We start from the raw sequence: 27,941 nt of genomic DNA, 5'->3' as shown, positions 1-27,941 counted from the left end.
TCCGTCGGTTGCCTTTTAGTTTTCCTGATTGTTTCCTTCGCTGTGCAGAAGCTTTTTATTTTGATGAGGTCCCAGTAGTTCATTTTTGCTTTTGTTTCACTTGCCTCCAAAGATGTGTTGAGTAAGAAGTTGCTGCGGGCAAGATCAAAGAGGTTTTTGCCTGCTTTCTCCTCAAGCATTTTGATGACTTCCTGTCTTACATTGAGTTCTTTCATCCATTTTGAGGTCATTTTTGTGTATGGTGTAAGAAAGTGGTCCAGGTCCATTCTTCTGCATGTCGCTGTCCAGTTTTCCCAGCACCACTTGCTGAAGAGACTGTCTTTATTCCATTGGATATTCTTTTCTGCTTTGTCAAAGATTAGTTGGCCATACGTTTGTGGGTCCATTTCTGGGTTCTCTATTCAGTTCCATTGATCTGAGTGTCTGTTCTTGTGCCCGTACCATAGTGTCTTGATGGATTACAGCTTTGTAGTATAGCTTGAAGTCTGGGAATGTGATGCCTCCTGTTTTGGTTTTCTTTTTCAAGATTGCTTTGGCTATTCAGGGTCTTTTCTGGTTCCATACAAATTTTAGGATTACTTGTCCTAGCTCTGTGAAGAATGCTGGTGTTATTTTGATAGGAATTGCATTGCCTATGTAGACTGCTTTGGGTAGTACTGACATTTTAACAATATTTGTTCTTCCTATCCAGGAGCATGGAATCTTTTTTCATTTTTTTTTTTTTGTGTGTGTGTCTTGTTCAATTTCTTACATAAGCTTTCTATAGTTTTCAGGGTATAGATTTTTCACCTCTTTGGTTAGATTTATTCCTAGGTATTTTATGGTTTTTGGTGCAACTGTAAATGGGATTTATTCCTTGATTTCTCTTTCTGTTGCTTCATTGTTGGTGTATAAGAATGCAACCGATTTCTGTGCATTGATTTTATATCCTGCAACTTTGCTGAATTCATGAATCAATTCTAGCAGTTTTTTGGTGGAATCTTTTGGGTTTTCCATATAGACTATCATGTCATCTGTGAAGAGTGAAAGTTTGAACTCCTCTTGGACGATTTGGAAGCCTTTTATTTCTTTGTGTTGTCTGATTGCAGAGGCTAAGACTTCCAATACTATGTTGAATAACAGTGGTGAGAGTGGACATGCCTGTCTTGTTCTTGACCTTAGGGGCAAAGCTCTCAGTTTTTCCCAATTTAGGATAATATTAGCGTTGGTCATTCCTATATGGCTTTTATGATCTCTAGGTATGCTCTTTTCTTGAGGGTTTTTATGAAGAAAGGATGCTGTATTTTGTCAAATGGTTTCTCTGCATCTATTGAGAGGATCATATGATTCTTGTCCTTTCTTTTATTGATGTGGTGAATCACATTAATTGTTTTGCAGATATTGAATCAGCCCTGCATCCCAGGTATAAATCCCATGAGGTTGTGGTGAATAATTTTTTTAATGTATTGTTGGATCCGGTTGGCTAATACCTTGTTGAGGATTTTTGCATCCATGTTCATCAGGGAAATTGGTCCAGAGTTCTCCTTTTTTAGTGGGGTCTCTGTCTGGTTTTGGAATCAAGGTAACACTGGCTTCATAGAAAGAGTTTGGAAGTTTTCCTTCCATTTCTATTTTTTGGAACAGCTTCAAGAGAATAGGTGTTAATTTTTCCTTAAATGTTTGGCATAATTCCTCTGGAAAGCCATCTGTCCTGGACTCTTGTTTTTTGGCAGATTTTTGATGACTAATTCGATTTCCTTACTGGTTATCGGTCTGTTCAAATTTTCTATTTCTTCCTGTTTCAGTTCTGGTAGTGTATATGTTTCTAGGAATTTGTCCATTTCTTCCAGATTGCCCATTTTATTGGCATATAATTGCTCATAATAGTCTCTTATTATTGTTTTTATTTCTGCTGTGTTGGTTGTGATCTCTCCTCTTTCATTCATGATTTTATTTATTTGGGTCCTTTCCTTTCCTTTTTGATCAAACTGGCCAGTGGTTTATCAATTTTTTTTTAATTCTTTCAAAGAACCAGCTCTGGTTTCATTGATCTGTTCTAATGTTTTGTTTTGTTTTTGTTGTTTTTGGTTTCAATAGCATTAATTTCTGCTCTAATCTTTATTATTTCCTGTCTTCTGCTGTTTTGGGGTTTTATTTGCTGTTCTTTTTCCAGCTCCTTAAGGCGTAAGGTTAGGTTGTATATCTGAGATCTTTCTTCCTTCTTTAGGAAGCCCTGGATTGCTATACTTTCCTCTTATAACCGCCTTTGCTGTGTCCCAGAGGTTTTGGGTTGTGGTGTTATCATTTTCACTGCCTTCCATATACTTTTTAATTTCCTTTTTAATTTCTTGGTTAGCCCATTCATTCTTTAGTAGGATGTTCTTCAGTCTCCAAGTATTTGTTGCCTTTCCAAATTTTTTCTTGTGGTTGATTTCAAGTTTCATAGCGCTGTGGTCTGAAAATATGCACGGTATGATCTCTATCTTTTTGTACTTGCTTAGGGCTGATTTGTGTCCCACTATATGATTTATTCTGGAGAACATTCCATGTGCAATGGAGAAGAATGTATATTCTGCTGATTTAGGATGCAATGTTCTGAATATATCTGTTAAGTCTATCTGGTCCAGTGTGTCATTCAAAGCCATTGTTTCCTTGTTGATTTTTTGATTAGATGATCTGTCCATTGCTGTGAGTGGGTTGTTGAAGTCTCCTATTATTATGGTATTACTATCGATGAGTTTCTGTATGTTTGTGATTAATTGATTTATATTTTTGGGTGCTTTCACATTTGACACATAAATGTTTACAATTGTGAGGTATTCTTGGTGGATCACCCCTTGATTATGACAGAATGCCCTTCTGCATCTCTTGATACAGACTTTATTTTAAAGTCTAGATTGTCTCATTATAAGCATGGCTTCTCCAGCTTTCTTTTGTTGACCATTAGAATGATAGATGGTTCTCCATCCCCTTATTTTCAATCTGAAGGTGTCTTTAGGTCTAAAGTGGGTCTCTTGTAAACATCATATAGATGGATCTTATTTTCTTATCCATTCTGTTACCCCATGTCTTTTGATTGGAGCACTGAGTCCATTGACATTAGAGTGAGTACTGAAAGATATGAATTTATTGCCATTATAATGCGTGTAGAGTTGGAGTTTCTGGTGGTGTTCTCTGGTCCTTTCTAATCTTTGTTGCTTTTGATATTTATTTATTTATTTATTTATTTATTTATGTTTTCATCTTTTCTCCCCTCAGAGAGTCCCCCTTAAAATTTCTTGCAGGGCTAGTTTAGTGGTCACAAACTCCTTTAATTTTTGTTTGTCTGGGAAACTTTTTATCTCTCCTTCTATTTTGAATGACAGCCTTGCTGGATAAAGAATTCTTGGCTGCATATTTTTCTGATTCAGCACATTGAATATATCCTGTCACTCCTTTCTGGCTTGCCAAGTTTCTGTGGTTAGGACTGCTGCAAACCTGATCTATCTTCCCTTGTATGTTTGGGACTTTTTTTCCCTTGCTGCTTTCATGATTCTCTCCTTGACTGAGTATTTTGTGAATTTGACTATGATATGCCTTGTTGATGGTCGGTTTTTGTCAAATCTAATGGGGTTCCTCTGTGCTTCCTGGATTTAGTGTGTCTTTCCCCAGGTTAGGAAAGTTTTCCACTATGATTTGCTCACATAACCCTTCTACCCCTATTTCTCTCTCTTCCTCTTCTGGGACCCCTATATTCTGATGTTGTTTCTTTTTAATGAGTCACTGATTTCTCTAATTCTTAAACTTCTCTTCTGCCTTAATCTCCCTCTTTTTTTCTGATTCATCATTCTCCATATGTTTGTCCTCTATTTCGATGATTCTCTGTTCTGCCTCATCCATCCTTGCCACTGTGGCATCCATCCATGATTGCAGCTCAGTTATAACATTTTTTATTTCGTCCTGACTAGTTTTTACGTCTTTTATCTCTGCAGAAAGGGATTCTAATCTATTTTTGACTCCAGCTAGTATTCTTATTATCGTGATTCTAAATTCTGGTTCAGAAATCTTGCTTGTATCTGTATTGGTTAAATCCCTGGCTTTTGTTTCTTCCTGCTCTTTCTTTTGGGGTGAATTCCTTCATTTCATCATTTTGAAGTGAGAAAAGGAATTAATAAGGTAGAAAAATTAAAATTAAAAAAATTAAAATTAAAAAAATTAAAATTAAAAAATTAAAAAGACACACACACAAAAAAATCAAATAAATGATGCTAGATCCTAGGTGTGTTTTGGTCTGGATGTTGAGTGTGGTTTGATAGATTAGAGAAAAAAGGGGGGGAGGAAATCATTTGAGAATTTAAAAATTGAATACACTGTAGTAGACTAAAATGAAATGATGGGAGTAAAATAGAATTTGAAAAAATTTACATAAAAGTAAAGAATATAGTAGACAAAAATTAAAGAAAAATATTTTTAACAGAAACTAGACATAAAAATGAATTTTTTCTCTTTCTGTATTCAAGAAACAGAAAATAAATGAAAAATAGAAAAAAGAAACTAAAAGGATATTGTTTGAAAATTTGAAAAAGTGAATACACTGTAGTAGACTAAAATAAAATGATAGAAGTAAAATAGAATTTGAAAAAAATACATAAAAGTAAAAAATATACTAAAAATATTAAAGAAAAATATTTTTAATAGAAACTGAATATAAAAATGAATTTTTTCTCTTTATGTATTCAATAAAAAGAAAATAAATGAAAAAGAGAAAAAAGAAAGATTAAAACAAGGAAATCGTTTGAAAATTTGAAAAAGTGAATACACTGAAGTCGACTAAAATAAAATGATGGAAGTAAAATAGAATTTGAAAAAATTTATACAAAAGTTAAAAATACAGTAAAAAATTAAAGAAAAATATTTTTAATAAAAATTGAAAATAAAAATGAATTTTCTCTCTCTCTGTATTCAAGAAAAAGAAAAGAAATGAAAAAGAGAAAAAAAAGAAAGAAAGAAAGAAAATTGAATAGATGGACTTGCTAACAGATTGAAATAGGTCTGAAATTATTTAGTTTTCCCCTAGAAGTCAGACTATGAGGGCTTTATAGTCCATAAACAAAGTAGGCGGTGAGACTCTTGAAGTGAGGTTCTTGAAGAGCAAAGTTGGCCCATTTGGGCGGAGCTTAGTATAATGGCTCCGTTCTCCACTAGATGGCTCTGCTAGCCTACTGGGGTGGAGTGTTGTGGCGCTCGTAGGTGCATATGCGCATACCGGGAGCGGTGAAAATGGTGTCACCCAGCTACCCAGTCTCTAGTATTGGAACTCCGTTCTCCCTCATCAGCCATCGCACACCCGTCCTCTGTCTTCAGCTTTCATTCACTCCCCACTTTTTCACTGTCCATGACCAAACCCCAGGCAGTACCTCTCTCCTGAGTTTTGTCTCAGATGTGGCTGTTTTCCGCAGGGCCTTACTTCTGAAGGACTGTGGCTTTGACCCGTTCCACCCCTCTGCAGGAGGGTCTTACCGAGCAATGGCCGAATGAGCAATGGCCGAATGTCAGCTGTACCAAGGAACACTTGCTGGACCCTGTTGCTGCGGTGCCCTGAGACTTCAGCCAGGTGCCAGCCCGCTCCAGAAAAAGTTTGCGAAATAGTGTAGCAACAGCTTTTCAGGGATTATGGGAAATCACAACACACATCTGGCACCAGGCTTCACCCTTAACGACCTTGTTCCAGCACCAGCAAATGTGGCCGTTTTCTGGGGTCTGCTGGGACCAGGGTGCTTCAACAGTCTCTACCAAATGTTCTTACAACAGTGGAACTGCTTTTTCCCTGTGTGGCCCGAGAATCTCCTTGGACCCCACTCTGTTCCTGGAGATTCGCCCTTCCCACCAGAGCACCGCCAGGTATCGAGCTGCGGGGTTGCAGACTTTGCACTCCCCTTGTTTACAGTATTAATGGAATTTAAACCCTCTCCTTTCTCCTTTCACCCTTTTTAGTTTAGTCCCTGTAGCTGTTTCCAATTTTCCACTTTCTCTCCAGCTGCTTTTGGGGAGGGGTGCTTTTCCCATATTACCCCCCTGCCCCATCTCCATCCTCTTTCCACCCACAAAAGCACCTCCCTTCTCGCAGCCTCTCGCTCCCCAAGTTCACCTCTCCATGCCGCATACCTGCTGAATTCTGTGGTTCAGGTCATGCAGATTGTTGTGTTAATCCTCAAATCAGTTTTCCAGGTGTGCAAGATGGTTTAGTGTTGGTCTAGCTGTATTTCATGGACGTGACACACACAAAAAACTTCCATGCTGTTCTGCCATCTTGGCTCCTCCTTGAATATATGACACCTTAAAAAACAGTAAGGCAACTTTTTTATATGTACTGTTATGGAGCTAATATTGTTAAGTGAAAAGAAGCAGAGTACTATAGAATTGTATTTATAAGATAGTATTGTGTTTATGTACAGTATAAATATGTGTATAGTATCATTAAAGAATATACATACCTCTGGCAAAGGGGAACTACACAACCAGAGGACAAGATGAAAAAGAGATTTGTTTTTCAAAATAAATGCTTTTGGACCTTTTGAATTCTGGATCTGGTGCATGAATTTCCTTTTTAATAAATTCATAAACTTGGAACTTAATGTTTTATTAATTCTTAGGGATCATTTTATTTTGTGAGGTATCAGAAATAGTCCTTGTGTGGTGATTTTTTTAAAGATTTTTTTATTATTTTTTATTTCATTATTTTATTTTAAGTTTTTATTTAAATGCCAGTTAGTTAACATACAGTGTAACATTAGTTTCAGGTGTACAATATAGTGTTTCAACACTTCCATACAACACCTGGTGCTCATCACAAGTGCCCTTTTTAATCCCCATCCATTTACCCAATCCACCTCCCATTACCCAATCCACCTCCCCTTTGGTAACCATCAGCTTGTTCTCTATAGTTAAGAGTCTATTTCCTGGTTTGCTGCTCTCTCTTTTTTCACTTTGCTCATTTGTTTTGTTTCTTAAATTCCAAATATGAGTGAAATCATATGGTATTTGTCTTTCTCTGACTTATTTCACTTAGCATAATACACTCTCATTCCATTCATGTGGTTGCAAATGGCAAGATTTCATTCTTTTTTGATGGATGAATAATAAATATTCCAGTGTGTGTGTGTGTGTGCATGTGTGTGTGTGTGTGTGTGTGTGTGTGTGTGTTCATTCGTCAGTAGATGGACATGGGCTGTTTCCATAATTTGGCTCTTGTAGATAATGCCCTATAAACATTGGGGTGCAAGTATCCCCTTGATTAGTATTTTTGTATTCTTTAGGTAAATACCTAGTAGTGCAATTTCTGGGTCATAGGGTAGTACTATCTTTGAGGAAACGCCAGAGTGTCTATACCAGTTTGCATTCATTCCCACTAACAATGCAAGAGGGTTCCCCTTTCTCTACATCCTTGCCAACACCTATTGTTTCTCATGTTGTTGATTATAGCCACTCTGAAAGATGTAAAATGATATCTCACTGTACTTTTACTTTGTATTTCTCTGACAGTGATGTTGAGCATCTTTGCACGTGTCTGTTGGCCATATATGTCTTCTTTGGCAAAATTCCTATTCATGCACTCTGACATTTTTCAGTTAAATTATTCATTTTTGGGGTGTTAAGTTTTGTAAGTTATTTATGATTTTAAATACTAAACCCTTATTGGATATGTCATTTTCAAATATCTTCTCCCATTTCATAGTTTCCTTTTAGTTTTGTTGATTATTTCCTTTGCTGAGCAGAATATTTTTATTTTGATGAAGTCCCAACAGTTCATTTTTGCTTTTGTTTCTCTTGCCACAGGAGACATATCTAGAAAAAAGTTGCTATGGCCAATGTCAAAGAGGTTACTGCTCATGTTCTTCTCTAGGGTTTTATTGTTTCAGGTCGCACATTTAGATCTTTAATCCATTTTGAGTCTATTTTTATGTATAGTATAAGAAAGTGGTCCAGTTTCATTCTTTTGCATGTTGCTATCCAGTTTTCCCAATACCATTTGTTGAAGAGACTGTCTTTTTTCCATTGGATATTCCTTCCTTTGTCAAAGATTAGTTGACCATATAGTTGCGGGTTCATTTCTGGGTTTTCTATTCTGTTCTATTGATCTATGAATCTATTTTTCTGCCAATACCATACTTTTAAAATCACTACACCTTGTAATATAACCTGAAGTCTAGAATTATGATGCCTCAAATTTTGCTTTCTCTTTTTCAAGGTTGCTTTGGCTATTCAGGTCATTGTGGTTCCATATAAATTTAAAGATTGTTCTAGCTCTGTGAAAAATTTTGTTGGTATTTTGATAGGGATTGCATTAAATGTGTAGATTGCTTTGGATAGTATAAACATTTTAACAATATTTATTCTTCTAATCTGTGAGCATGGAACATCTTTCCATTTCTTTATGTCATCTTCAATTTCTTTCATCAGTGTTTTATACTTTTCAGAGTACAATTCTTTCACCCCTTTTGTTAGGTTTATTCCTAGGGATCTTTTGTTTTGGTGCAATTGTAAATGGGATTGATTCTTTATTTTCTCTTTCTGCTGCTTCATTATTGGTATGAAAAAATGTAACAGATTTCTGTATGTTGGTTTTGTATCCTGCAAAATTACTAAATTCATTTATCAGCTCTAGCAGTTTTTTGGTGAAGTCTTTTGGGTTTTTTATATATAGTATCACATCATCTGCAAATGGGGAAAGTTTTACTTCTTCCTTGCCAATTTTTTTAAAGTTTATTTATTTATTTTGAGAGAGACAGGAGGCAAGAGGCAGAGAGAGAAGGAGACAGAAAATCCCAAGCAGGCTCTATGCCGTCACAGGGCTTGATCTCACAAATCACAAGATCGTGACCTAAGCCAAATCAAGAGTCAGGTGCTTAACCAACTGAGCCACCCAGACACCCTCTTCCTTGTCAATTTGGATCATTTTTGTCTCTTTGGCTGATTGCAGTGTCTAGGGCTATGTTAAATAACAGTGGTGAGAGTGGACATCCTTGTCTTGTTCCTGACTGTAGAAGAAACGCTCTCAGATTTTTCTCATTGAGGATGATATAAGCTATGGATTTTTCATATATAGCCTTTCTTTTTTTAAAGTTTATTTATATTTGAAAGGGGGGTGGAAGGGGCAGTGGGAGAGGGAGAGAGAGGATCCCTGGAAGGCTCAGCACTGTCAGCATGGAACTGGATGTGGGGCTCGAACTCACAAACCATGAGATCATGACCTGAGCTGAAATCAAGAGTTGGATGCTTAACCAACTGAGCCACCCAGGTGCCCCCCATATATGGCCTTTCTTATGCTGAGGCATGTTCACTCTGAGCCAACTTTGTTGAGAGCTTTTATCAAAATGGATGTTATACTTTATCAAATGCTTTTTATGCAACTATTGAAAGGATAATATGGTTCTTATCCTTTATTTCATTAATGTGCTGTATCACATTAATTGATTTGCAAATATGGAGTCATGCTTGCAAGCCAGGAATAAATTCTACTTGATTGTGGTGAATGATTTTTTTTAAATTTATTGTTGGATTTGGTTTGCTAGTATTTTATTGAGAATTTTGCATCCATGTTCTTCAGGGATATTGGCCATTAGTTCTGTTTTAGTGGAGTTTTGTTTTTGTTTTTGTTTTTGTTTTTTGAGAGAGAGAAAGAGAAAGAGAGAGAGAGAATGAGCACAGAAGGGGCAGAGGGAGAGCGAAAATCTCAAGCAGTCTCCACACCCAGCACAGATCCCGACATGGGGGCTCAATCTCACGACCATGAGATCATGACCTGAGCCAAAATCAAGAGCTGGACGCTTAACCAACTGAGCCAACCAAGCTCCCTAGTGGAGTATTTATCTGGTTTTGGTATCAGGGTAATGCTGGGGTCATATAATGAATTTGGAAGTTTCCTCTCCTTTTCTATTTTTTTGGAACAGTTTGAGAATAGATATTAACTCTTATTTAAATGTTTAGTAGAATTCACCTGTGAAGCCATCTGGTCCCAGACTTTTGTTTGATGGGAGTTTTTTGATTACTGATTCAATTTCATTGGTGGATATTGGTCTGTTAATGTTCACTGTTTCTTCCTGTTTTAGTTTTGGTAGTTTATTTGTTTCTAAGAATTTATCCATTTCTTCCAGGTTGTCAGATTTGTTGGCATATAGTTTTTCATAATATTCTCTTACAAATGTTTGTATTTCTGTGGTGTTGGTTGTTATTTCTCCTCTTTCATTTGTAATTTTATTAATTTGGGTCCTTTGTCTTTTCTCTTTGGTAAGTCTGACTAGAGGTTTATCAATTTTATTGATTTTTTTTTTTCAGAGAACCAGCTCCTGGTTTTGTTGATCTATTGTTTTTTAGTTTCTATATTATTTATTTCTGCTCTAATCTTTATTATTTCCTTTCTCCTCCTGGCTTTAGGCTTCTCTGTTGTTCTCTTCACAGCTCCTTTAGGTATAAGTTTAGGTTGTTTATTTGAGATTTTTCTTGCTTCTTGAGGTAGACCTCTTTGCTATATTCTTCTCTCTTAGGGTTGCTTTTGTCACATTCCAATAGTTTTGGACCATTGTGTTTTCATTTTCATATGTTTCTGTGTATTTTTTTATTTATTTGATTTCCTGGTTGACCCATTCATTGTTTAGTAGCATATTATTTAACCTCCATGTATTTGTGGTTTTTCCAAATTTTTTCTTGTGGTTGACTTCTAGTGTCACAGTGTTGGGTCACAGAAGATGTGTGGTGTAATTTAAATCTTTTTGTATTTGTGGAGGCCAGATTTGTGACCTAATAAGTGATCTATTCTGGGGAATGCCCCAAGTGCACTTGAAAAATACATGTATTCTGCTGTTTCAGGATGGAATGCTCTGAATATATCTGTTAAGGCCCTCTGGTCCAGTGTGTCATTCAAAACCATTGTTTCTTTGTTGATTTTCTGTTCAGATTATCTTTCCATCAATGTAAGTGTAGTGTTAAAGTCCCTACTATTATTGTATTATTTTCAATTGGTTCATTTATGTTTATTATTAATTGATTTATATATTTGGGTGTTTCAAGTTGGGGGCATAAATATTTACAATTGTTAGATCTTCTTATTGGATTGTCCCCTTTATTATAATATAGTACCCTTCTTTGTCTCTTGTTACAGTCTTTGTTTTAAAATCTAGTTTTCCCAATATAAGTATTGGTATTCCAGCTTTGTTTTGACATCCATTTATGTGGTAAATATTTCCCCATCCCCTCACTTTCTTTTATTATTATTATTATTATTATTATTATTATTTGAGAGAGAGAGAGAGAACACAAGCAAGGGAGATAGAGAATCTTAAGCAGGCTCCATGCTCAATAAGGAGCCCAGTGCAGAGCTCAATCCCATGACCCCGGGCTCACAACCTAAGTTGAAATCAAGAGTCAGATGCTCAACCAAGTGAGCCACCCAGGCGCCCCTCTCCATCCCCTCACTTTCAATTAGCAGGTGTCTTTAGGTCTAAAATGAGTCTCTTGCAAGCAGCATATAGATGGGTCTTGTTTTTTAATCCATTCTGGCACCCTATGTCTTTTGTTTGGAATGTTTAATCCATTTCCATTCAAAGTAATTATTGGTATATATGTATTTAGTGCCATTTTACTACTTGTCTTGTCATTGTTCCTGAAGATTTCTCTCATCCTTTCTTATCTTTTTCACCTTTTGACTTTCTTTCCCACTCAAAGATCTCTTTTAATATTTCTTGCAGGGCTGGTTTAGTAATCATGGATGCCTTTAGTTTTTGTTTGTCTTTATCTCTCCAAGTCTGCAGATTTTCCTTATTCAGCACTTGGAATATATTATGCCACTCCCTTCTGACTTGCCAAATTCCTGTTGAGAAATCTCTACCTAGTCTTATGAGTTTTCCCTTGTAAGTGAAGGACTACTGTTGTCATGCTGCTTTTAAGATTATTTTCTGTATCACTATATTTTGCAAATTTATATACAACATATCTTGGTGTTGGCCCGCTTTTGTTGCTTTTGATGGGAGTTCTCTGTGCTTCCTGGATCTGGATGTCTGTTTCATTCCTCAGATTAGGGAGGTTTTCTACTATTATTCCTTAAAATAAATTTTCTGCTTCCTTTTCCCTCTTGTTTTCTTCTGGGACTCCTGTAATACAAATATTATTATGTTTGATGGAGTCACTGAGGTCCCTAGGTCTACTCTCATGTTGCATAATTCTTTTTCTCTTTTTTTCAGTTTCATTACTTTCCATTACTTTATCTTCTATGTCACTAATTAGTTTCTTTACTTATGCCAGCTTGTTGTTCATTGCATCAAGCCTGTTTCTAATCTCATTTATTGCATTCTTCATCTCTGATTGATTCTTTTTTAACTCTTTTATCTCTGCAGTGAGGATCTCCCCTGCTGTTTTCCACTCTTTTCTCAAGCCATCATATCCTTATGATTATTGCTTTAAATCAGGCATGCTACTTATATCTGTTTTACTTAGATCTCTGGCTGTGGCCTTATCTTGTTCTTTCATTTGGGATAAATTCATCCACTTTGGTATTTTGTTTAAGTCTCTCCTTTCTTCTCTGTGTTAGAAAATCTGATTATGTCTTCCACTCCTGAAAGTAATAGCCTTATGAATAAGAGGTCAAGTAGTTCCCAGGGCCCAGCCCTTCAGGAGGTTTCCAGTGTGTGCTGCATGCACTCTGCTGTTATGTTTTGGCTGCTCTATCAATCAGGTCAATTGTCTGCAGAGGCTCTTCTTGCCTACTCTGGGCAGTATTTGGTCCCTGGCCTGAATATGGTGAGTTTTAACTAGGTGCATTCTGGTCTGCTTATGAAATGAGACCTGATACCAACTCCACCAGAACTGAGCTCCTGTAAAACTCTCTGGTCAGGAAACATGGTGTATAAGGGATTTGTGCTGGTCTTCTGGGGGAGGGGCTTGCTGTGCTGGGACTGAGGCAATTGTGACTGGAAAGAGCAGTCCCACCAGAGCATAGTGGGAAGGGCTTGGTGTACGCAAGTTAGGCATCCAGTGTCAGCACCGCACAGCTTCCCACAGGTGGCTCTGTGTTTATGGTGAGGGGCAGGGGGGGAAAATGGTGCCAATCAGCTCCTTTCTTCCCAGAGAGGCATCTCCATGAACACTACCTCCCAGAAATGTACTCTGAAAAGAGTGAATAATCTCCCCCACTGTGTGCCACAGGAGTTCTTTAGATGGCTGTTTCCATGATGTCTGCCCCCTGCATTGTTCCCCTGATTTCTCTCCAAGAGCAACCCAGTGCCCTCCTGGGTATATCTCAACCAAGCCTGCTGACCTTTAAAACTCTAGGCTTTAAGCCCCATTGGTTGCAAGAACTCATGAAATTCAATCCCTTTCAATTTCCAAGACAATGGCTTTGGGAAAACGTTCTCTTTGTGCATTCCCCTTTGTGCTCTTCTCTCTCACTTGCTTTCTCCATGACCATGGCTCCCTCCCCTCTGCAGCACCTGTGATCCATTTTTTCCTTAAACCATGTCTCTGTACTTGCTACCTTCTTTGATGAGGCCTCTTCTCTTCCTTTATTTGTGGAGTTTGTTCTGTCCTGGAGCATAACTTCTTTACTGAGTGGACTTCATAGTAATGTAGCTGCAAGGGAAGTAGTTACCCAAGCATTAGGGGAAGGGTGTGGCATTACATCTATGTGACCAGATGAAAGTCAATCTTACTAATGCCCACTGTGGAGAGCTAGTCTCTATTAAGGAAGTGCGGGCAAACTGACTAGGGACTAAAGATTAAGAAGGCCCCTGTGGACACATACATTGAGATCTTGACCTCATCTCTTGAGATTGTTATTAAAATTTTTTCTATTGATCAATATAACCCCATTAATAAGAATGATATACTACAGTCTCAAGGGGGACTTTACCACGAGGAAAATGGCATCTGGACTGGTGAGCTGGCTCAGAGCCAGTACCAAAACTTCATAGTGGAAGGGCCAATAGCATTAGAGCACATGGCTGTGGCTCAACTCTCTTGCTGAAGTAACCCCTGATAGGTGCCCATGTTTTGATTATAATGTGAGTGAATCAAAGAGTTGAATTTTGTAGCCCAAATCTAGAGTACTCTTGTGAAGCATCACACTAAGGGAGTGAGATTATCTTCCCTATCTGTAGCTTCTTGGCATCCTACCCCTCATAGTTAAAAAATACTAGTATTGGTCACAATACTAATGTGACCACAGATAGATTTACCAATATGGCGAGAGACCTCTATAACATCTTTCTATACTGCAAACCTACTAGCATATCTGCAATGGTGTCATTGAAACAATGAATTGAATGGCAGAGGAAATTGCAAAACCTTCCATTTTTAGAAGCAGCATGTGGCAGTGACAGAAGCAAAGTCCACAGAGGACAAAGACCTCTTTTTCCATCAAATTTTGAAATATAACTACCCCTTTGAACTAAGTAAGCTTCCGAAGTTTAAGTAATTTACAATTTGATCGAAGAGCTAAAACCCTCATATATAAGGCACTGGATTTTCTAATTATTTGGACACATGAATTAATTTGAAAGATAAAATAAATGTGATTCCCTTCTACCCCATGGTGGTGAAGCAGGCCATATCAGTAACAAGAAAAAAGAACGGTGTCCATGGCCAGCCTCAGGGATACCCAAAAACAATTTAGTTGGGCCTTAAGAAAAGCAGGACTAAAGTAGAGCTCACCTCTTAGACCCTGGAGCTATAATGTAGTTCAGAGTATAAGGCTGCTGGGAAGCCAAGCAGTAGGAATCTAGATCTCACTCTAGTGCCCCATAGCTAATGTGACAGCTACCCCCTGAGTACTTCTTTCTTCTTCTGCTACCACCCACCTCTCACCCTCTTTGCTTACTTCTCATGGCTTCTGTCAATGAGCTCTATGGAGCTTCATGTGGCTCTACTGTTGTCATAGCCATTTAGCATTGCCTCCCTCTATTAACTGTCTCTGAACTGCATAACTGACATGACCCACAGCCAGAACTAACTGGCACAAGTATACTTTGCATGGGCCACTTTCCACAAGGAAGCACCTTCTAGTCACCTGCTAGCCCAACGATTAACTGCCCTTGGGCTAGATGCTCATTGATTCACTCACATTATAATCAAGACATGAGCACCAAGGTCTATCTTGGCTTTCTAAATCCAGGTGGAAAACCACATGTGGGAGTAAAGGGAAGAGTAGAAAAAAAGCTGGTACAAGGACAGGCTGCCTATGACTCTCCATTAGCAGAGTCAGGGCACAGGATAGTTTTCTTTTGAGGGGTTGTGAACATTTGCAAAATACCCTACCAAGTCTTCATGCTAGAAAACTCTGAGAACTTGAATACTCTATGAGAATAGGGTCATAGGAACTTGGTAGAAATTCTGTTTAAACACGGATTTTAACAAAGACTAAATATGGGCTCCCAGTAGAATGTTAAACTAAACTCACTATAACTCTCCACTACTAAATAGAGTTCACTTTGAATTTCAGGAATTAATGAATCAGTTCAAAACTTTGCCAAAATAAAAAGACTTCCTAAATTAATAGAAATAAGGGTTCTATGCATCCTCTTCTTGTTTCTGAAACCAGTTAGTGTGCCCAATCCCTTACTCCATGTATTACAGTATGTTATGATTAAACCAAAGTTTAATTTATGCTCACAAACAGCCATATTGTACTCACAGCCCCTAATGAGATGATGAATTAAATATATTAAATTTAAAACTAAATTTAAATTAAAATTAATTAAATTAAATTAAATTAAATTTAAATTTTAAAATTAAAATTAAATGTTGAGAACAAAAAAAAAATCATTAGTATGTCAATGTGGTGATCTTTCAGACAGGAATTGATTGCTGGACCAGCCTCCATTACAAAACAAGGATTATACTTTGATATAATGGCTTCCTCTCTCCATGCTCCCAAGGGCACAGTAATAAACTCTGTAGGGTTACTGGGCAAAGATAATAGGAAAGAATCAAGAAAGCTCACACAGTAGGAAGAATTCCAAAACATTTTTTTTAACTTGGATTTAAAATTTCAAGGGTTTTAGCTGCTTAAGAAAGGTGAAGATTGCAGCCAAAGTACTTGGTGACAGCTTGACTATATGTTTACAAACAAGTGGTGGGTTTATTTTGTGACTTTATGTGTCCTCAGAGAAGAATATTAAGACTCCAACCATGTATAGATACCTTAATTCAGTTCTGGAACTAAAATCTGAATTAATTTTTTTCAGACAAATTACAGACAGTAATGGAAATTTATAACTTTTTGGTTTTGCCTGATCTTGTTGTATGTTGAAGAATATTTTTAGAATTTTAAGCATATGCATTCTATCCCATATTATGTTTCTTACTCCTTATTGATTTACTTTTCTCAGTAAAACATTTTACAAAGAAACAAACTTGGAGGTTTTTCTGCAAATTGAACATTGTGTTTCTCTTGCTTCCTGTCCCTGTAGCTTTGAGCTATAATGATTTTTTTTCTTTTTTTAAATGTTTATTCATCTATTTAGAGAGAGAGAGAGAGAGAGACAGCATGAGCAGGGGAGGGGCAGAGAGAGAGAATCTCAAGCAGGCTCTGTGCTGTCAGCATAGAGCCCAACATGGGGCTCAATCCTACAAACCATGAGATCATGACCTGAGCCAAAATCAACAGTCGGGCACTTAACTGACTGAGCTACCCAGGCACTCCTATGATGATTTGTCTTTAGACTATCCTGTTATTAATTGTTGAGAAAATATATGAGATGAGAAATATATCTTCTAATGCCCATCAATGCCTACTGACACAAAAATTTAAAGGATTAGAAGGTATTTCATTTCTTTTCTATAAGTCAATATTAAACAGCATCCTTTTCACCCTCACATGAGATAGGTACCTTGTGACCTTATCACACTAGCTTTCTACCATGAAAAACTTTTACCTCTATTAGTTAAGAACTGTCATATCTATTCAGGGGTTATATGCACTATGAAAATGTCATTCATATTCTAAGGTAAGAAGCTGTACCTCAAGCAATGACCCATCTTATTTGTATTTAACTGTATAAACTACAAAGTGCGGTTCTTGCATTACATTAATGAACGACAGTAATAAAGTTGGGATATCAATGATAAATCAACTAAAATGTTTAAACTCAGAATAAGTGAGAAAAACTGGAATATTGAAAAATAAAAGGACAACTTAAGCAAAAGCAAAATAAAAAATATTCTAAAATAAAATGCTAACTTTATAATGTAGATAGCTAACAGTTGATCCAAGAGAAAGTAGCTAACTTATCAAATACAACACCAAGGAGTTCCAAACAGGAGACCAGAAAGAATAATATTTCTAAAAAAAAAAATAGAAGTGCTTAAATATACACAAAGGAAAAAATATTTTGATTTTTATTTCAAGCAAAATGCAGCAGTTTAAAAATTATTCATACATGAGATTTATGAGATATATGTATGAGACATATAGAGAGAAATGTATTTAAATTAAAGTCACAGTGATAGTTACCTTTTATAACAGATTCATCATTAGCCACCAGTCAGTATTTCTCTTCCCTGTACTAAGGCTCTCTACTATGGCTTTTTCCCTTATGTATTTGTAGTGAGTGCTAACTATACATGATGAAGTTAAACTGTTATTAAATGTCACACACCTGTACCTTTATGACTCATCAGTTCCCTAGAATGTATTATCAACATTCCAAAAAGGAAACATATTATATAAAATCATCTTGTCCCCATATATTTTTACAGGGGTGAAAAATGTTATAAGGATAGGAATTATTAATAAGCTGTCTAAGAAGAACACTGTCAGACTCCAGAAAACTAAGCTCAGTTAATCCCCTTATTTTAAAGAGGGTAAATAGGCTTATCAAGGTAAAAATTACATTAAAAATGTAATTTCTTTAATATATCAGTTTCCCAAGAATAAATATAATACCTCCATTCCTTTTTTCTTTCCTACTCTTTTCCCCTCTACCTAATGATACTTTTAATTCAGTAGTTTTATTACTTCTCAGGCGGTGGTGGATATAATATAACAAAGATGAATATATTTTAATAATCTCTAACTTGAAAAAGGAGATACAGAACTCTGTGGTCTTGGCTTAGAGGCAATGCAAGCAGTTGGAAATGCATAATCTTTGATTTCTGCAATACTGATGTTTTTAAAGAACGTATTAAGTTTTTGAAAGCCACATTGAGGAGGGCATGGTAGAAAACTACTCGTGTTTTTTTTTTCTTAATTTAAATGGTAGTTACTTTTGGAGGCAATTTAGGAAGCTTTGTAATATCTACATTTTGTTAAATTGTGGTATAATCACATATACATACCAAAACTCACACATACATTAAATATGAATTTGCCAATAGTTTTGTTATTTCAAAACTTTCAGCAGTTGAGACTGAAGACTTAAGAGTGGAACCAAATTCAGATAACCAAGGGTATGACTTGGACAAAAGTTAGAGGTCAGGTAACAGAGAAGTCTGGAAACTAATAACCAAGCTGGAACTAGAGATCAAAATTAGACAGTCAGGGTGCCTGCGTGGCTCGTTGGTTGGGCCTAGGACTTCGGCTCAAGTCAAGATCTCACAGCTCGTGGGTTCAAGCCCTACATCAGGCTTTGGGCTGACAGCTCAGAGCCTGGAATCTGCTTCAGATTCTGTGTCTCCCTCTCTCTCTGCCTCTCCCTCATTCATGCTTTCTCTCTCTCTCTCTCTCTCTCTCTCTCTCTCTCTCTCTCTCACACACACACACACACACACACACAGAAAAAACACTAAAAAAACAAAACAAAACAAAACAAAAAACACTAGACACACAGGAATTAGCAAGAGAATGCAATTGCCAAAGATTAAGACAGGTAATTACATGGAGCCCCAGGACCTATGAGAATATGAAAAATCAAAATGAAGAAGAGAGAGCCAAAACAAGATCAATGAGTAAATTTCTGCTACTTCCTTCTAGAATAAAAGCCAGTTCCACAATGCGATAGTCCAGGGCCTAAATACAGAAGGTAATTCATATTTGAAAAATAATAAGTGGGTTGATCTGATTAGATGAAGAGTATACATAACATTCAAAGCTAGGATGAATATACTAGCTCAGCACTTAGGAATGGGGATCTTCTGCAAAGCCTGTAAGAGGTTGTACCCTGAGAGCTTTTGTGAGAGAAACATTTTAAATTTAAGGTAGAGAATGGATGCACATTGTCATTAGACTGCTAGAAATGTTTGTATTTTTCATAAGCTTCTAATGGATTTTTGTCTTTGTAGAAATACTTGCTTAAAGACACTCTAAGTGACCATTTTTACACATTACTTACTTCTGGGGAGGTCTAACAGACCCACTACACAGAGTGAGCTGCAAATTGACTTCTATGAATTTTCATGCACATTCAGAGGGTTTTCAGGCAAAACAAGTCTTTCCCACAGGCAAGTAAGCACCTTTGGGAATGCCAATGACAGTTCTGCATGGTTTGGGGCTTGAAATTCACATCAATTCATTTTTTGTTTAGTTCAAAAAATAAGAACTATTCTCCCCAAAGCATGAAAGACTTAACACAAAATTGAGGTAAAGTATTAGAACATTTAGGTCATAATAATGCTGACTAACTGAAAACTGAAACTGACACATATTGCTTTATATTCTCATAAAAAGATAAAGGAAAAAGTTATGAGGTTTGTAAGAACAATAGAAACATGTAAAAAATCAATTATTGATGAATTATCTACCCCCAATTATGGCTTCCATTGGTTATAAAATAATCATTGATAAGACCTTTGATACAGCTATTCAGTTTATAAAAATGAATTGGAAAAAGTCATAATATACCAGTCAACTACTAAATACTGCAGATTTTCCCACTATGCTTACCTTTACCTCTCTTTCTACACCCATTCAGGAAGCAACAACTTCTAGTGCTAAATACTTGGTACATAATAGGTAGTGGTGATTGTTTTGAAGTGGTAAATTAAGGTCAGTTAGATCAGAGTAAAGCACACAGTCTAGATATTATACTGGTCATGTATGATCCATAATAAATTATCCAAAGTTCAAAATATTTTTTGAAAATTCCAAAAATAAATTTACTTCCTCACACTTCAAGAATCCAAAGCTGAGAGAAGAAATTTCTCACTCTACCTAATGAAGCCATCCTAAATGAATATCTGCTATACACCAGAAAGGTACTAAATGTGTGCTCATGAAGATGGTTGTCAGGTTAAGAACTGATAGGGGAATTCTAGCAATAAAGGTGTGGATAACATATAAACTCAAAGGGAATAAAACTAACACCTTACTTGACAAATAGCAGGCCCAGAGAAATAATTCCTCACTCAAGTTTGAGAAATCAGAAAGAAATGGGGAAAAAGGAACATTTGGAATAAAAAATCCTCTGTGACATATAAGAAAGAACTTAGCGATTTCCCTAAAAATACATAGAGGTGTCTACCTCTAACATTTATTCAAAACATAAAAGCTTATATTGTGTCTGTTTTTTAATGATCTCAATTAAATGTAAGAAACCATGGACCAAATGAAATAAAAGATAAGACACATGATGAAAAATGAGTTAACAGAGAAAAATAAAAATCAAGGAGACCTTCAAAAAAGCAAAATTAGTAATTGTGATTAGTAATTGATAAAAAAAATTTATTAGAAAGAAAAAATAAAAGCACAGATTTTGACAGATCAAAAAGACTTACTAAATCCTAGGCAAGATTAATATAAAACAGGATAAATTAAATGTAAACTAAACAAAAATTAAATTCCAAAGTAAGATTTTATAAAACTTCAAGTAGAAATAGATTACTTTTAAGTAATAAAAAAAAGTTAGGCCTCTCTCACTGCCTCCAGAACACCAGAATTTTATTCAGAAATTGGGGAGAGAAAGATGCGGCAATTATTTTACACCCAGAAAAGATAACACAATGAAATGGCTAAGGCATATACTACTCATATATATATATATATATCTAATTGAAAAATTAAAAATTTTTCTTTGGAGTACTAAAAATAAAAAAATGAGAAACTAGAAGTATAGAGTACTATATCAACAATTTAAAATATAAAAACTTGAAAATAAGGTGTACTAGTTATGGAGCAGGTTAATAAGCTGAAACAAAAGACTTGCAAAATGCAGTAACCCACACAAGATTGCAGTCTACTTCTCTCTCATAAGAGTCAAGACAGGAAAGGCAGTCCCTGGTAGGTAGGTAGACAGTCCATAACGTTATAAGACTCAGATCCTTCTATCATCTTGCTTGGCCATCTCTTAGAATATTATCCATATATATATACATAGGGTTAAAACTGGCAAGGACAATCATTTCCACATTCTAGGCCATGGAAAATGGGAAATAGATCGTGTGGAAAACAAGTAATTTCCTTACACAATCATGATTTGGAAATTGCACACATCACTTTGCTTATATCCTATTGAACAAAACTTAGTCACAGGCCTCAACTACCTACAGGAGATTAGGAACTAAAGACTCTAGTTGAATAGACATGTTACCATGTAAAGCTCTGATTGCATCTGTGTGTATAAGGGAAGGTTTATTTAAAAAAAAAAAAAGATGAGAATCATATATATTGGAATTCAATTTGTTAACAACAGCCCTTGCTACTTATAAAAGCAAAAATTAACAGGCTTGAAAAAGAAACAAAGGTTAAATCTATAACAAAATAACAAAAATAATAATTAACATTTATAACCCTATATTATATTAGGAAGTCAAAAGTGATGGAAAGGAAAATACACCAAATTTTTTATTTTCTATAGAACTCAAAAATTCATATTCGTGTCTATTTGATTAGATAAAACTTATTTTCAAGCAATTTTTAAAAAGTAACTTATTTTTGAAGTTAAAGAAGATATTTTCTTTTCAATCACTAGAAAAAGAAAAATCAGAGAAAAAAAACTAATACAGAGATATTCAAAATGAAAAAATAAAGATAACAGAAATAAGATCATCCTAAAAAGTTTGTACAAAAAATAACTGAACTCACCTATTAAGACAAAACCTAAAAATATTCAACTTCAGTGTTCATACCAAACATTAAGACACCAAAATACTAATAGGCAAAATCAGACCAAAGGAAAGCAAGTAGTAATATTAATTTCAATCATAGTAAAATTGAATATAATAAAGCATTAAAAAGGCAGTCATTTGTATCAACAAGCAATTTAATTCACAATCACAATGAAACAGAAGTGAACTTCCATGCTGAAGGTAGAAGACAATACAAATGGAAAAATTATTTTTGTTATAAGAATTTAAAGCAACTCTCTTTTACAGAAAAAAAAAAAAAGACCAATATCCCATAAGGGTTTAAATAGCAAAATTAAGTTTATATTAAATAAAATGAACTTTATTCATACAGAACACTTATAAAAATTATTATGTTGTATTTCATAAAGGTAATCCCAATAAATGCTAAGAAACACATATTACAAAGCTCATATTCTATATTTGCAAGTTAACACTGGTAATTAACAACAAAAACACTTAAAAAATTATCAAATCACTTGGAAATATAAAAAAGCCTTGCTCTTTTAACTCTAGGATGAACAGAAAAATCTAAACTACAGTCATAAGGTATTTTTAATTAAATGCTCTGCCTATTAAATAAAAGTGGAAATAAATGCACTCATAATTCAACTTAAGATTGTTAGGAAATAAATTCTTAAGAAAACAGGATGAGTAAAATTGTTCGCTGTATTCAATTATTTACTTAACAAGTATTTGGCAAAGGCATAGTGCTTTCCAGACACTGTAAGTAAATATGTAAATATGTAAGTACATAAACAACTAATTATATAACAATGTTATATTGTCATTAATGCTGTAAAGAAATATATAGTAAGGAAAAAAATGAAGGATATTGGGGCACCTGGGTGGCTCAGTCAGTTAAGCATCCAACTTCAGCTCAGGTCATGATTTTGTGGTTTGTGAGTTCAAGCCCTGCATCAGACTGTGCTGACAGCTCAGAGCCTGGAGCCTGCTTCGGATTCTGTGTCTCCCTCTCTCTCTGCCCCTCTCCTACTCGTGTTCTGTCTCTCTCCCTCTCAAAAATAAATAAACATTAAAAAAAATTAAAAATAAATAAATAAATAAAGGATATTAAGAGGTACAAACTTCCAGTTATAAAATGTCATGAGGATAAAAAATATAGTGTAGGGAATATAGTCAATAATATTATAACTTTGTATGGTGAAAGATAACTATACGTATCATGATGAGCATTTTGTAATGTAATGCTGAATCACTATGCTGTATAACTGAAATTCATATTATATGTCAACTATACTTCAATCAAAAATTTTAATATAAGGCAAAATGGGGTAGCAGAAAGTTACTTTTTTTTTAGATAAAAGGGTCACAGAAGGTTTCTTTGAAGAGGTGACATTTGAACAAAGACTTAAAAGAAATAAGCAAGGCAAGCAAATGTCTAGTGAGAGAGTTGATGAAAAGGTGTGGACATTTGTAAATCAGAAAACTGAGAGGTGATTCTTAGGAAAAGTAGTAAATACAACTCTGAAAAATACTGCCAAAAAATAAAAAAGAAATCAGGCACATCAAAGACAGCTACAAGAGATTGTAACAGCAGATATAAGAGAGACTTTTATAAAATAGATGTATATATGAAATAACACACAGAATTTATGTTTGCTCTGGTTATATGGTGAGGTGTTCATAATCTCCAGAATGATAAATACTGAAATATTTGTTCAGCTTTACCCTAAATCACACCTCAGTAAAAAGTCATGTGATTCCCAGCACATCCTTATCTAGCAATTTAGCTGTTTTTTCCACCTGTGCTAAAGTCTTCTCTCACTTAATAGTTATTTTCTCAAAGATGGACACATTTCATCACTTACAGAGTTACTGTTGACAAGTAGAGCACAACAAAGCCCTACTGAGATAAAAGTGCTGCACTCAGACCCAGGCTGGCTCAGTCTACATTCTTATCTCAGCAAAATTCATAATTCTAATATCATGGCTCTTAGGGGCCAATTGTGAAGAGCTAAAAGCAAAATGGAGTAAATCTAATAAATGATTATATAATGTGACTATGAATAAAAAAAAACCCAGATGATATACAATTTTATAAGACAATGAATATTTCCAGGGGCACCTGGGAGGTTCAGTCGGTTAAGGCTCAGGTCATGATCTAATGGTTCGTGTGTTTGAGCCCCACGTTGAGCTCACTGCTGTCAGCATAGAACCTGCTTTGGATCCTCTGTGTCCCTCTCTTCTGCCTCTCTCCCCCCTCTCAAAACTAAATAAACACTTTTTTAAAAGCTTTTAAAAGAAAAACATTCCCACCCACCAGCCAAGAACACAACTATTTTTAACAATTAAATCAATGAACAAAATACTTAGGAATTGGGATTTTACATTAGACTTTTCTGTGATTTAGGAATATTGGATAAATGTTCAAAGAAGCCCCACTTTAAGGAGAATGCCAAGGAACTGCCAAATATCCACTCTGGGGCTTATTAAAAGAAATTAAAATCAGATCTGATTCTTTTACTTCAATCTATCCACCTCAGGCTGGATTTAAAGAGAAAACAATGCAAAAGAAAGTTATTGTAATAGAGAATTGATCTGAGATATGAGTTGTCAGCCTAGGGAGAAGAGTATTATGGCTTTTCCCTCTATTTCCTCATTTCAATCTAATTGAGGATAATCTCCAAGAGAATCAGTTACAGATATCAGGAGTGGCTGAAAGAAGAGGAGAGTGGCATCCCTTTCTCTGTCTGGATACTTAGTGTGGAATACATGGCCCCTGGAATATATGGCTAATACAATATGGATTAGGATATGAGAGGTCCTGGGAAAATTTGACACATATTCCCTGTAGCTACTTTGAGCAGATGGCAAGAGTAGGACACAGAGAGAGAATAGCAGAGTGGTGCCTTTACTTGCACCATTTAGAGTAAGTGCCACAGTCTTAAAGGTGTCTTGGAAAAGGGAAGCCAAAAACCCTACTATTAGAGACTTCAGGTGTATTGGTAGGGTGGCAAAGAAGTCCTTGCAGTGCTCCAAAGAACAAACACCTGCAGCCTGGTGTCTGCAAAGACATCAGTGACAATAATAGTTAAGTTATAAGACTTCTGCTACTTCCTCTAATCCCCCCTGCATCCTATTCCAACCCTGTGGGAACCAAGAGCAACAGACAGAGGGAAAGGAGAGGAAAAAACAGCAGATAGCATGAAATCACACCTTGCCTTGGTTCTTGCTGCTAGTGTCTAGCCACAGGCCATGCCCAGGATTGGGCTCTAGGGAGCGGTCAGAGGGGGAAAAGCTTTAAATTGGAGATACAATTAGGTTGAGTGGTATATTTGAAAGCCTAAAGACAGTAGTAATAACTTCAGAAGAAACCTGTTCTTATATCTGTGAGTGACTAGAAAGCCATGGGATCTGACAGAGGTGCTCACAAAAGGGGAAATGGAGACCTTTAGAGTGTCATAGAGTCCTGGTCCAAACCACTATCATCTTCTTGTTGGATTTTTTGCAATCCGTTTTTTAATAGCTTTTGTCTTTGCCCTCCTTCAGTCTATTCTCAACACAGAAGCCAGACTGATCATGCAAAAATTGTATCAATCAACTTTTGCTAAAATAATAGTGGGAAGAAGGGGTGTGGGAGTTTGATTCTAAATTAAATGAATAAATAAAATAAGCATTTTATAATGCTACTGTATATTTCTCAGTGTCTAAATGGTATTATTAATGGGGTTGATATATGTGGTAGCTATTCTGCATAGATAGTCCCGCAATGAACCATGCCTCCCAGTAGGTCTTTCCTTCTCTAGTTCTGTCCCACATTGAATTTAATGTTGGCGGTCACAAATGTAAACTGAGACCAATTAGCATGTTTGGGAGTGTGTGTGTGTGTGTGTGTGTGTGTGTGTGTGTACCTTTTTTTTCAACTGTATTTCCAGCTCCTAGAGTAGTGCCTTGCACATAGTACAGTAGGAACAGTTGAATAAATAAAATGAACATTTGATAAGATCCCATTGTATGCTTTTCAGATCTAGCAATGTTATTAAGAGATGATATGAATACTTGGTTTTGTCCAAGTATGACCCTACAGTGTACCATATGAATCCCTTTTAGATAAGTCCAGTGGCCTTCTATATTAAATGTGAGCTGGCTATTGTAACCAATAGACTGTGGTGGAAGGGATTCTATGTGACTTCCGAGGCTAGGTCAGAAGAAATCTTATAGTTTCTGCCATGGTCTTTTATGACACTCATTCTGGTGGAAGCCAGCCAACAGTAGCAAAATGTCTGACACTTCTGAGACCCACACACTGTGAAGGTCAACCTGTCATTGTAGAGAGACTGCATGAAAAAAGAGATAGATGACAGGCCAGTCCCAAGCATTTACAATCTTCCCAGCTGAGGTGACAGGTATAGGAGTGAAGAGACCATTTTGTACATCCATCCCATTCAAGCCTTCACATGATTTCAGCGTGAACATTACCCAGCTGCAATCTCATGAAAGTCCCTAAGGAATAAGTGGCCAGATGAGACCAGCCAACCCACAAAATTGTGAGAGATAATAATTGTTACTTTAGGCTACTAAAGTTTTAGGGTGGTTTGTTCACAGCAATAGATAACCAGAACAACTTAACTATGAAAACAAGAAAACGAGAATGTTATACTGAAGATTAAAAATCCTAAGGAATCACATCCATATATCAGTGTCTAAATATTCCCCACCAGGAAGAGTAGAGATTTTTGAAGAATTAGATGATCCCAGAGCTCAGAAAGAAATGTACAAAATGCGTTTGAAACATCTTATCCTGAAAACAATAAATTATCAAAGACAACTACTAGAACTGTGACATAAGTATTCAAGAGCCAGCTAGACAGAGGTACCACTGTTCACAAATGGGACAAATGGAGCAAAAATAATATTGACTATAACAGTTTGAAACATTTAATATGTTAAAATTCTGGATGCTTTTTAAAAAAGGAACTAATTGGTGAACATTTGAGGATGTTAAAGAAATAAATCATTATTCTGAAAACAAGTATATAAAGAGAAAAAAGTGAAAATAAGAAGAAAACACCAGGGTGCCTGGGTGGCTCAGTCAGTTGAGTGTTCAACTTCGACTCAGGTTATGATCTTGTGGTCCATGATTTCAAGCCCCACATCAGGTTCTGTGCTGACAACTCAGAGCCTGGAGCCTGCTTTGGATTGTGTGTCTCCCTCTCTCTCTGCCCCTCCCCTGCTCATGCTCTGACTCTCTCTGTCTTTCTCTCTCAAAAATAAACATTAAAATTAAAAAAAAAAAAAGAAGAAGAAGAAAACAGCTATAGCAGTGTGCATAATGAAACTTAACCTCAGAACCTCCAGAGTTTAGCACAACTCCCAGGATTCGGTAGCCAATTAGTAAATGTTTTTTTAAGTGACAGCAAAGAGGAATGATGTCAAGATGACAGAATAGGAAGCTTCTACTCTCTTTCCCCGCCTGGACACACTAATTCAACAATGCACAGCCCAATTTTCTTCATGAGAAATTCAGAAACCAGTTGAGAGGCTTCTAGCAAGCATAAAAACAGGGCCTGGGTGGTTCAGTTGGTTGAACATGGGACTTTGGTTCAGGTCATGATCTCAAAGTTTGTGAGTTCAATTCCCACATCAGGCTTTGCACTGGTAGTGTGAAGCCTGCTTGGGATTCTCTCTCTCCCTCTTTCTGTACCTTCCCCTCTTGCACATGCTCTCTCTCTTTCTCAAAATAAAAAAAAAAACAACTTTTTTAAAAAAACTCATTGAGTTTATGATTCCCTCTCATTATAAGTGCCCCCCACCTCCAAAACAGTGCCACACAATCAGGAGGAAATCCCTAGCTCCCAGATTCTCCCTGGGAAGGGAAGGAAAGGATTGAACCATAAATGCATAATTTCTAGAGACTACCTAAGAAACTTGTTTCTGCCTTGCCTGAATCTGAGCAATGACAGGAAAGATCTCAA

At 36.1% G+C, this 27,941-nt stretch overlaps 1 long non-coding RNA gene across 1 annotated transcript; it reads right to left on the bottom strand.

Annotated features, from left to right (window-relative positions):
• Positions 1 to 6,266: 6,266 nt before the first annotated feature.
• On the bottom strand, positions 6,267 to 17,577 carry LOC122237663. Its single transcript, XR_006216258.1, has 3 exons — positions 17,459 to 17,577; positions 13,484 to 13,578; positions 6,267 to 6,294 (listed from the first exon to the last, which is right to left on the bottom strand). It is a non-coding gene; the product is annotated as an uncharacterized LOC122237663 (long non-coding RNA).
• Between the last annotated feature and the right edge of the window lie 10,364 nt (positions 17,578 to 27,941).

Source organism: Panthera tigris, chromosome B1 (assembly GCF_018350195.1).
Source record: "Panthera tigris isolate Pti1 chromosome B1, P.tigris_Pti1_mat1.1, whole genome shotgun sequence".
In the NCBI taxonomy this organism is placed as follows: Eukaryota; Metazoa; Chordata; class Mammalia; order Carnivora; family Felidae; genus Panthera; species Panthera tigris.
The sequence above is the reverse complement of the archived record's forward strand: the minus strand, read 5'-3'. Positions and strand labels throughout refer to the sequence as shown.